The 12,104-nt window shown below is 37.8% G+C and overlaps 1 long non-coding RNA gene across 1 annotated transcript; it reads left to right on the top strand.

The window, feature by feature from the left end:
* The first annotated feature begins 1,169 nt into the window (after positions 1–1,169).
* On the top strand, positions 1,170–9,949 carry LOC143881052 (uncharacterized). Its single transcript, XR_013251841.1, has 3 exons — positions 1,170–1,255; positions 1,900–2,028; positions 9,308–9,949. It is a non-coding gene; the product is annotated as an uncharacterized LOC143881052 (long non-coding RNA).
* The last annotated feature ends 2,155 nt before the right edge of the window (positions 9,950–12,104 follow it).

Genomic DNA, 12,104 nt, shown 5'->3' with positions numbered 1-12,104 from the left:
ATAGCCGATTGTGAGCCCCCCATCTGATTATTTGCTCAAAATCAAATGTAACTTTGAGCTAATAATAATCGGATGGGGGCTCACAATCGGTTGTCACAATCTGAAGCAAACAGGGCCTAAGTCGAAGATCCTCTCGTAAAGACTAGATTAGTTATCATATATTTAGGGAGAAAATCTTGTGGTGGACATTCTGGAGAACGAACAGATCAGAATGTGGCATGATCAAACCCATATCAAAAAATTGCATGTCAATGATGAAGACTTAAATACAGAATCCAACAATTCCAGCTTTTATTTTTTGTTTGGCGGTTGCTTCTTTATGTTTTTAATGATCCTTCCTAAGAAGTTATGGCCCGTTTGGATACCACATATTTTGTATTTGGATTTGGAATTGAGTTTTGAATATAAAATGAATAGATCCGGCAGCTGATTTTGAGGGAGAAGGAGAGGGAAGGGAGTACTTCCTATTGGACGGGAGAGACTGAGGAGCAAAGAGGGTGCAGGAAGCTGCCAAATTTGTGAATTTCAATTTCCTTATTTCCACAGCATATTTGGAAATCTGATTTTTTTCACAGTCAGTCGCTGATTCGGAAATCCAAGGATTTGATTCAGATCGAAATCACAACGCAAAAGAGGCTGCAAATGTGAGAAATCCAAATCAAAATATTCTTGGCATCCAACTTATGTGCCCTAACTTATTTGGCCTCACATTTGCCTCATTTACATTATCAATTTCCTTAATAGGAATGACAACCATAGGACTGACCAAATGTTGTTGAAAACAACTTAATTAGACGATCCTAGACCCGTGATCTATTAAGCCTCGTTTAGGGTTTTGCCAGGAAATTCTAAACTTTGACTTTTATAGCCCTTTATCTTCCATAAATGCTAGCATATCCCCTCTGTAGGACCCACAAATTGCCAATATTCGTCCCTTAACTCCTTGGATACATTCGAATCCAAGTGATATGGCCGAGTATTGAGTTTTCAATCCCGTATATTCGTCCCATTTTCTTCACCGGGCACCCTCGTGTAGTGTAAAATAGCAATTTAAAGTCCGGATGGAGGGGGCTGGACCAGGGAAGAAACGGGGATAAATATATTCATACCGACTTCCAAGTTCTAACATCTATTTATATGCCAAGCTACAAGTTCAATTTTAGCGATTAGGGTTTTGGATTTCCAAGGATGGGAAACCCTAGTCTCGTAGGTATGTGGAAGAAGAGGTGTAGAAGAGAAGACAAAGGGCGAGGAGGTTCGTTCAGCAAAACCCTCTTCGTAGTTTGTTAATTTTCCCTCTTCTTATCGCTGTTTCTCATCGATTTTTTTATATTAGGGTTTCATGTTATGTCTCTTTTTCTCTAGGGTTTCATGTTATATCTCTTTTTCTATCCTCTCTCCGAGTACAAAACCCTAATAGGAAAGCGGAAGGTTATCTTTGTTTCTGCATACATCTCTATATTTCTTTGTGTGTGTGTGTGTGTGTGTGTGTGTGTGTGAGAGAGAGAGAGAGAGAGAGAGAGAGAGAGAGAGAGAGAGAGAGAGAGAGAGAGAGAGAGAGAGAGAGAGAGAGATCCTTGTCTCGACATACCTCTATGAGTTTCTATCGTTTACCTGTCCAATATGGTAATCGATTTTTTTAACATTTATCTCTCCCCCCCTCTCTCGTGTTTTGCTCGATAATAATTTTCTATTTTATCTAGGTTGTTATTTTCACTTTTGGCTGTTCATTTTTCATTGATGTATGTGGAGCATCTATTCTGTCTTTGCTTCTTCATACCCCTCTCTCGCATTCTGTATTATGTCGATTTTCTGTTCTACTTAGGTTTTTTGGAAGATTAATGTTTTTAGAACAATTTAAACTATGAAGCTCAATGTTTTCGATGTTGTAACAAACAGGTACACAAGATTATAGGCCAGCAAAGTCATGTATGCCAAGAGTGAAAATGAAGCAGGTGCAATTGCTCTATCAATGGAATAGGTGCAATTGCTCCATCAATGGAACAGGTGATATAGGAAAAAATAAAGGTAAATTCCTCAATAAGATGGTAATGTAACATTTAATAAACTCTATTTCGCAGTTATTACATGGACGTCTTTTATATGTTTTTTAACACATGCTTAAATAATTGAAGTTGTTAGTGTATTTGCACATCTATAATATATACTAAGCAGCAAACTTTAAGATTGTAATGTAACATTAATAAACTCTATTTTGCTGTTATTACACGGGCTCTGCCTTTTATATGATTTTTAACACATGCTTAAATATTTGAAGTTGTTGACACAAATTGGCCATCTATGGTGTATGTGCACATCTATAATATATACCAAGCAGCTAACTTTCCATGTATCATTCATTTTTTCGAGGGAAAGTTTTCTTTCCTTTTGAAATTCGGCAGAAGTATTTAATTAGTCGGCATTTGAATTCAACTTCGTTGAGTTAAATGGTCAGTCATGTGAGAAAATTTCGCCTCCTTAGTGGGGTTTTTAAATTTCTCCTGTGGCAGCTGGTTTGAAATGCGAAAAAAATCTCCCCATATCTTAGTTAATGCTACTTTTAGGTCCCTCTCTTCCATTTATGTTACTAATAATTTCTCTTACCATTAGTAATTGCGGTATTTACTGGGGAAAATATTTTTTTTTTGGAAATTTTCTTCCTAAAAAGTCACCCACTGCTAATTTCGCTCTCCTCTACTTATTTATCTTGCCCTAATTACAGGATTTATTGCTCTACTAATTTTACTTGACATTAATTTCGGGATTTATTGTGAGACGTCCTTACCTTCCATGATTTTTGGCATTTTGACGATATCAAATTGTGACCTTCAAAATCGTCCTATTCCACTTCTTTCCTCCCCTCCCAATAAAAGCAAAACATTTCTAAAGAACTAAAAACCCTATCCTTGGAAGATGTAAAGCTGCTGAGAAAAATGTTGGAGAACCTTCAAAAGCTTAAGTTTGAGTTTTAGGTTTGCACTCTTCTTTTGTTGTTATTTTTTATATTCCCATCTATAGGTTTGCACTCTTCTTTTGTTGTGATTTTTAATATTCCTGTCTATAATCTAGAGACATCTTTTTTTTTTTTTTGAATGGATAATCTTGAGACATCTCTCTCTCTTTCTCCTTCCAAAAGACAAGGTCTTTGCTTATTTTTTTTTAAATTCTTATTTGACAGATAAGAAATAGAAAATTTGTAGGGTGTGTTTTTTTTAATATAAATGAATTGGTGGGTTAAGGCTATGATTTAGTCGACTCTTTGAATATATTGCGGACACACGTGTTCTGTCGTGCCCGACATGGCACACGTGTCCACAAGAGTCGGTACTCCTTTGGAGACTTTTAAATGCACTGTTAGGAGTGGTCTTAACGTGGTCATGTGGACACGCTTTTGTTCCATGTCGAGTGTGACATTCTATTTTATTATTAATGGATTTTGTGTTCGGTCACTCCCTCTCTATGCTCTCCCTCCTACGCTTTTGTGGACTTCGGCGGGGGAGCTATGAGTATGTTCCCTCACTTCACTCACTTGAGAAAAGCATTCCAACCAAGTTAGGGAGATGTTTTTTTTTTGCTGAGCGAAGCGTGCCCCCTTTGCAGCGGTTTTCCTCTCAAGCGGTGAGGCCTGTTTTCTCAGTTGGCGAAGCCTCACAACCGGACTAGAAGCTTCTTTATTGGCTACATTTGTTCGTTAAAAGCGGTTAGCGAAGCCTCCCTTACTCTCGCACGCACACAAGCACGTGGAAGGGAGATGTTTTCCTACTCCTGCGCCCTATCGGTTTAGTCATAGCGTTCGGTTCCTCACCCTAGGGCCCTCACTGCACTGGTAGAAGGAGTGCTCCTTTAGGAGGTTTTAGTTACATTAGTTGTTAAAAGTGCGGACGGCTAAGCCTCCATTTCACGACTCTCACACGCTAGCAAGGAGAGGTTTGTTTCCTACTTCAAGCCGGGCGCCCCGCCCCCTTAGCAACGTTTTAGTCGTTCAGTTCGGTCCCTCTCTCCAGAGGTACCTCACTTCACTCTTCACTGCTTCAACTATTGTGTATATGATCATTGAACGTGTCTCCTGCCCATTGTCAGCATCTGTGCTAATTACCCTTTAGTCAGAACCCTACTAGGGCTACGGACATGTTGTAGTATAGGGTATACGAATCCCTTGGGCCCCAGAACAAGGGATTGTTTGGGGATTTTCCGCTCGCATGGTAGGACTGAACCGGGAGAGCTCTCTAGGGCAGTACTGGAAGGGGAACACCGATGCATGGGTTGATGAAATGCGGCACACAAGAAGACAATGATTGTATCAGCAACTCCAGGGGATGGTGGAGCAAAAGTGCTGTACACCGGAGGGGTCCTTCGTTTCCCCTTTTCTATGCCAGGAATGGTCGCCCTACAAGGGGCAAGTAGAAGCCATTCATTTGATCGGCACGCTATATATTGTGACGGTGGCTTCATATGGTATCAAGTCCAGTGGTTAAAAGGTTTAACTCTTCTTCTTTTGCCATTCTAAAAATACCATTAAAAAAACATTCTAAAAATAAAATAAAATCAACTCTTCTATTAATTAATATTTGTTATATCCCCTCCCCTAAACGTAAAACCCTAAGCAAACTCTTATTCCAATACTATATTCATTGTATCATATTCGCCTCCCTTTCTTGTTGTATATTGGAGACAGAAGAGAACTAGATTAAATTGATAAATGCATTGTTATTTGATTATCTCATTTTGTCTTAGGCTATGGTTGATCTCATTTGTAACAGTACCATATTTATTTTGTTACAAATTATGATAGTAATTTTAAAGAAGAACAAAAAACAAATTATGATAGTAATCAATAGTTTTATGCATATGTACATGTCACGATTTCTAGATTTTTAAATGTTGCCATATCAGACAACTCGTATCCGTGTCGAAACTCGACATACGAATCCATATTGACAAGACATGATTATATATACTTTCTATTTTATCCGTGTCCCTGTTTCCAAAATTTGGGGTTTTGTTATGATTTGTGGACATGGACATGCGACACTCGTGTCCGTGTCCACAAATCATAGGGTTAAGCACTTGGGTTTTCAATGGGAGTAGTTGATTAACGCGAGAGAGAGAGAGAGAGAGAGAGAGAGAGAGAGAGAGAGAGAGAGAGAGAGAGAGGTGGAAGGCCATTTCTTTTCGTGTTTTCTTCCTCTCACTATTTTTTTACTTTCAAATCCGATATATTATGTGGTCCCGTCATATTACCTTATGTTTTGATAAGGTGGGTCTCCACCAAGCCCATGCATGGGATGACGCTCACCATTTTTACAACCCATGGTTTCTTAGGTTGGGGCCATTAGTTCACACCCCTGCCTAGCACGAGTGGGCCCACCATTGTGCACCATGATTTGATTGGGAAGGGTCCCACAAACTTTACTCAAACACATCGGGTGGGGCACACCATTTTTCCTCATATTTTGATTGGGTGGGTTTCACATCCTCTTCTCAAGCCCATGGCATAGTGTGGGACCGACCATTTTTACCTAATGTTTTCATGGGGTGGGACCAATTATTTTACACCCATGCAAAACTTGGGTCAAGAATGCTAGTATTATATATCTTATATATAGAGTGGTGATATGGCCTTTGTTGCAACTAAGTTTTTCTAAAAAAACAATTTAAAGCAAAACATGTTAATGAATAGAAATGGGAACTGTATAACTTTGAAAAAACTTAATTTAAGCATGAGCCAAAATCTACAGTTCATACCGATTGCTTTCCATATATACGTTGTGAGTAAGTAAAGTAACTCGCGACAGATCATGACGGGTGAAACTTAAAGGAGGATTTGACGACGTCTTCTATATAGCAGGTTGGGACTTGGGAAAGCTTTTTAGAAGATCACCCTCTCTATATCGATGAGATCTTAGTGTTTAGATATGGCAGAGATATGGTTTTCAATGTTATTATATTTGATGTAACTGAATGTGAGAAGATGTAAACTCTTCTTCCCAACAAAAGGAATGGAAAACAAAAAGAAAGACCAACTACTATCCTTTCGGATACTTCACTTTGCTTTTACTTCTTTTGAAAGGGAATACGTAAAGCATGTGATTTAATTTTTCAATGTCCTTTTCTAACTTGAGTTTCTTCTTCTATTGCAAAGAAAGAGATGAAACACACAGACAACAGCGATGGTTCTGAAGACTGAACTCTGCCATTTCAGTTGTGCTACTTTAGAGGTGATCTTGATGAGAAGAACTGAGGAAAAGTCAATTTCTAAATCCATTTCCAGCCCTAACTTGCAAAGGCCATTGAAACCCAATGTCCAAATTCAACAACATTCAAAGACACATGTCAAAGCACTTTCCCGCCCTAATTTACAGAACCCAAAGTGAAACCCATCAAAACTCAAATAACCAGGATCGTCTAGTAACATGCACATGCTAAACAAAATTCTAACCCTAGTTTACAAAACCCAAGGCCCAAATTCTACTAATTCAAAGACCCAAAATTCTTAAAGCGTCATTTCTCAGTAAATCCCGTGAAGAACATAAATCGTAGATATATTTTCTATTTTTAGGCTCCAATTGATAAATCAACCATAGAAAAGCTGGAATCTGAGACGCGTATATAACGACGAGGGAGCTCTCTCTCTCTCTCTCTATAGATATTAGTTAACTTGATTCAATGGAACAATTTGGCATGCAATTGCACTTGTGTGGGCCAAGCTATTCTAGCTAATCCCCTCTGCATTGTATGGTCGAAGTAGTTGGATTTTCATTTTTTTTCTACTTATCACGTGTCAAATTCTTTAGCTTCTGTTAGTGCTAATTGTAGGTCTGCCTGTTTAGGCATTAATGAGTATTTATAGGAAATGGAAGGTTGGCCATTCATTTGATTTAATATGCAAGGTGATTACCATATCTGGGTGACTTGTCGTGCACTAGAAAATTGACATTCATATTGAAAGGAATGAAGAGGCTAATTTAATAATTCTTTTTTATTTTGGTAAATAGATTACACATGTATGTGAATCTTGGGAAGATAGATGATGATCTTTGCATGGAATGGGTTATAGTCCTATAAGTTTACATATATTAGTTAATTTGATGTTTTTTGTGTATTCATTGTATTGTTTATAGAAATCAAACTATGATTCAATCATACTTGTACACGCATGTTTGAATTTTGCAAATTTAACAATGATATGCACCAAGATGGCGAGTCTTGGCGCAATGGTAAGGTTGCTCCATTGTGACATAGTGGTCACGGGTTTGAGTCACGAAAACAGCCTCTCTGCAAAGTAGGGGTAAGGCTGCGTTCATCTAGCCCTCCCCAGACCTCGCAATGACGGGAGCCAAGTGCACTGGGCGGCCCTTTTTATCTATATACGCATCTTTGATATGAGGTTTGGACTTGGAGTTTAGCCATTTCCTTTTGAGCGAGTTGCTCAATTTGTGCTCCAATTATATGCACGTTGTGCATTCATATTTTTGTGAGTGGGAGAGGTAATGTCATACTTTAATTTTAGTTATTGTTAGGTTGCTCTTTGATTATATTTTGATACTTATATAATTAACAGCGCAGCATCAATTATCTTTTGTTGAAGATTTTTTTCATGCAATATAGCTGGTCATTCTCGTGATTAACATATTCAGGAAGGTTTGATCTTCTTCCATGTCACCTACTTGACTTCTCACAGTTATAGACTTTTCAATAACTTCCCTCTAACCATGAGCCACATTCAAAAAAAATAAAACAAAATAAAAATAAAAAATACCATGAGCCACGATTCTCATACCTATGCCATTCTTCAAGAACCTTGGGTTGTTGTAATTGGTGATAAATGCCCTATTTATCCTATCATTTATTTTTTTGGTTGTTTTGTTATAGAAATATCCATCCCTAGGAAATTAAGTGAAAGTGAACCCACAATTAATGCAACTAGACTTCCAGCATATTTGTCATATCGTTAAAATATCCATCACGAGGGAATTAACTGAAATGATACAACATGACTTGCAACCTCTTTGTCATATCCTTTTGATTATCTTTTGGTTCTTTATAAGTTGTTATTCATTTCATGATCCCCTTGTATCCTATTATTTGAGGTAAATAAGAACAATCTTTTGCCTAGATTTTTCTCTTGGTATCTAGTAGATCAAATTTTAGTATTTTGGAATTTCAGTTTCTTCTTCCCCATTACCTACTTGGTTTGTCATAGTGGTGCAACTTTAAGATGCTTAACTCTATAAACATTAGTGATAATTCTCTTGTGTTACATATGCCATTCATCTGATTTATCGTGCAACGTGGGTTGCAAGAAAGTGTTGTGTTTCTCTTCTACTTCCACTCTTGAGATGCCTAATCAATTAATTGAAAGTTTAATCGAATTGTGTCCTTTGGATTGAAATTTGATGTAGTATCTGCAATCGTTCTTTGGATGGCAGTGGGGAGGCTTTAGTTACATGGTTTTGTTTACTTTTCTGCAAATTGTAGTCCATCTTGATTCGTTTCCATTTTAAAACCGAGTGTGGCCTGAGCAACACTTTGATTATTGTCAGATTTTTGTCAGATGATAGTTGAAAAGGAAAAGTACAGGATATCTTTTCGAGTTTTTTTAGGCACACATTTATGGGGATCCACTCAGGTCCTAATTGGATGTGATCTTAATTAGAGAATTCCTCTAATCACCCTTGATGTTTGAGTCCAAGTCTATTCTGATAGACTGTCTCAAAATGTCCAGTATCCAAAACCAAAATAACACTTTTGTACTTCCACTAAAAAATTTACACATTTTTTGTTACTGCCTAATGCAAAGCATAAAAATTTACAAATTTGTTATGAAATAACTATAACACCTTGTGATTTAAGGATTTTGCCAATGATTCCCTATTTTGTACTGTCTTTCAATTAGAATTTTGAAAGGGCTTATTGTTCCTGCGCTTGAGCGCATATCTTTGCTCGGGTGTAGAAATAAGGTGGGCCAACATATTTGCGGGATCCAAAACATTCATTTGATGGGGCCCTATCATAGATAAGGTGTCCACAAAAAAATCAGCTCCATTGGATCATCCTAACCATTCCATTCATGGAGGTAAAAAATGGGCTGATTTGTGGACAAACAACAGTATCTGTTTATTCTTTCCTCCACAAATGGACACCCTAGGTGTGGCTTGATTTCAACAGATTTTGTCTTATTCATTTAAATCATCTGATGTGGCTGCCCTCTCATGTAACCATCTGTTTGCATTGCAAAATCTAAGTAAAACCGTGGAGACTTATAGGGATGAGACTTATGGAGATGTTGAATGTTGTGGGCTTGCAGGAATTGACGAGGGTCCAACCTTATCTCCTCATCGAAGTTGCGTCCTTGGGTATGTAATCTGTATTTAAGGTTGAGCCTCTAAAACCTCCTGCAAATGACTCTTCACTTCATCGTTGGGTCAAATCAGAGCCAATAAGTCTAGTAAGCCTTCATTGCCACTTGTCAAAATCACAGCCGACAATAAAAGAGAAGTGGCACAGGTAAGTCCCACAGTCTGGTAAGCCTTCATTGCCCCTTGTCAAAATCACAGCCGACAATAAAAGAGAAGTGGCACGGGTACTCGGTGTACTGAACCTTCATTGCCACGGGTCAAAATGAGAAAGAGAAGTGCCACAGTCTTGGAAGCCTTCATTGCCACTGGTCAAAATCAGTATGTTTTATGATTTCAGAGTGAAGATGTGGCCTTACAGCCCTTTTTGGATGATAGGTCGTTGTAGAAATTCAACTGGATTACTTTTTATAAAAAGGGCCTAATGATATTAGCACTACCATGTTTTAATAATTGCACATTTTGATTGGCTTCTGAAGGCATTTTTTTATTATAATTGTAATAATTTTATACCGCTCAAAGAACAAGACAAAATGAGTTACTGCAATTATCTCTTCCTATATCATTTGCCAAAACAAAAGATTGTTAATTTGTTTTTGATTTTGCATACAATACGAGCATAAAAAGAACCCAGTTTTTGCACCTTATACTGTGCGTGCAAACAGTAAATTGTTGATTTTATGGAATAACGAGGGTGTACCAGGTCTATGAGGCACCAAACATGGTTTTAAATTTCGACTGAAATCTGAAATTTCGGGTTTCGGTTGGGACCGACACCAATATGCCACTAATCCGAAAAGGTATTTTATTTCGACCGGAATTTTGAATTCCGGTCGAAATTCCTTTTTTTCGGAAATTTAGTCCAAAATTCTGAAAATTCACCCAAAAACCTGTTATGTTTTTAATTAATTTAATATTTTACTGAAATTTGGTATTGAATAAAATAATATTTTTATTGTTCCGCCGGATTTCAGAAATTCTGGTCGAAATTTTGATTTCAGTGGAGTCCGAAATCGAAATTTAAAACCATCGCCCCAAATCCAAGTTGAATAAAAAGCCCAGTCAAATGCAATTCAGTTTTACTGTTCATGGTATGTATCCTTGCACCCATTATCACCCTAAATCTTTATAAATTGTTATTAATATCAAAATTAATTTGGGTATTTCCACTTCTAAAATTTGCTTGGTTAAGCAAAGTCATATGTGCAGCCCCAAAACTAGCTCAAAACCAGGAACACATTCAAAATGAGCTAGATCTGTTTTAAAATTGGTTTTATTTCTTAATATGTTTGTGAGCTCGAGATCATATAGCTGATATGAGCTGATATGAGCTGGAGTGCCACAAAATCATGGGTCCCACTTTTTTTGGGGTGATCCAAGGCATTTGTCACCATCTCCACTCTAGAAAGCATTTGTCACCATCTCCACTCTAGACCTTCGCCTCCCCCTTACTGTCTTCCCTCAATACCATCTCCCAAGTCCAAACATGCTTTAAACTTTTCATTGCTTTTGTTTAACTTGAGCACTTCCCATTTTGCTTGGGCTCCGTTTCTTTCATTGTAAAATGGGCGTAAAACCAATTTTACTCCCAATTTTGAATTTAAAAACGAGTAAATTTTTTTTAACACCCATTTTACATCGAAAGAGTCTTAGGCCTTGTTCTTTTTAGATTATAACAACCGATTGTGACTGCCAAATCGATTATTGGACTCAAATTTAAGCATAATCTTGAGTCCAATAATCTGTTTGGTACTCACAATCGGTTGCGATAATCTTATGCGAACAAAGCCTTAATCTTCCCCCTTGCGGTCCATGTTACTTGTGCAAGTAGTGTATGCACGCGCACGTGTCTGTGTCATGGTTGTGACTTGATCCCGGTGGGCTAGACAATATTGGCAAGCTCCCAACTCCGTTGTGCAACGAGAAAAGAGGATTTCTTTAGACTTTCGTTGACGTAAAATGGGTGTAAAACAAATTTTATGCACTTATCTAGATAGATATGGTGTTTCTATCGACAAATAAATGAACTTTATGCCCCTTATCTCCTAAATTTTTTAAAAGAGAATCAAACAAATGCAATATATTTTTTACACCCAAATTGACTGTTATTTTTTCCAAGATAAAATCTGATCGGGCCTCTTCTCGAACTAAATCCCCCTTGAAGACAAACCTCCCTCTCTCTCTCTCTCTCTCTCTCTCTCTCTCTCTCTCTCTCTCTCACACACACACACACACAGTTCTTTCTCTTCTCTTTACAAGGGACAAAATGGGTATTTGATGCAGGCTGTAACTTGCAAATAAAAAACTCACAAAAACTAATTGCTCAACAAACACGAATAATAGGAAAGTTATAACCAGGAATCGTTCGACCGGTTTGTAGTGGAATCACTTGACGTTGGGATGTTACAAATTACTCAACTAGCAAGGTGCGTAGAACCAATCAATGCCAAGGGGGATCGCTAAATTAGCTACACACTAGTAAGAAACCTCGTGACATGGAGGAGAAGTCGTTCTTGGAAGTGATTATTCTAAGGCCGGAGGTTATAAAGAAATCTGAGGCCCTGTTCATTTAAGATTGTGATAGCCGATTGTGAGCCCCCCATCTGATTATAAGGGGGTCTACCTTATACACAATGAAAAGTCAGGGGGTGTAGTTGATGGGTTTTAAACTACAGGGTTATCGTTGAATGTGTCAGAAAGTTGAGGGGGTGTAGCTGTATTTTTCCCATGAATAGTCAAGTTTCTTTT

The sequence above is a fragment of the Tasmannia lanceolata genome, unplaced genomic scaffold (assembly GCF_043159265.1).
Source record: "Tasmannia lanceolata isolate RefF3 unplaced genomic scaffold, GAP_Taslan_0.1 ptg000007l, whole genome shotgun sequence".
NCBI lineage: Eukaryota > Viridiplantae > Streptophyta > Magnoliopsida > Canellales > Winteraceae > Tasmannia > Tasmannia lanceolata.
Note: the sequence above shows the minus strand (reverse complement) of the source record. Positions and strands in the feature narration are given on the sequence as shown.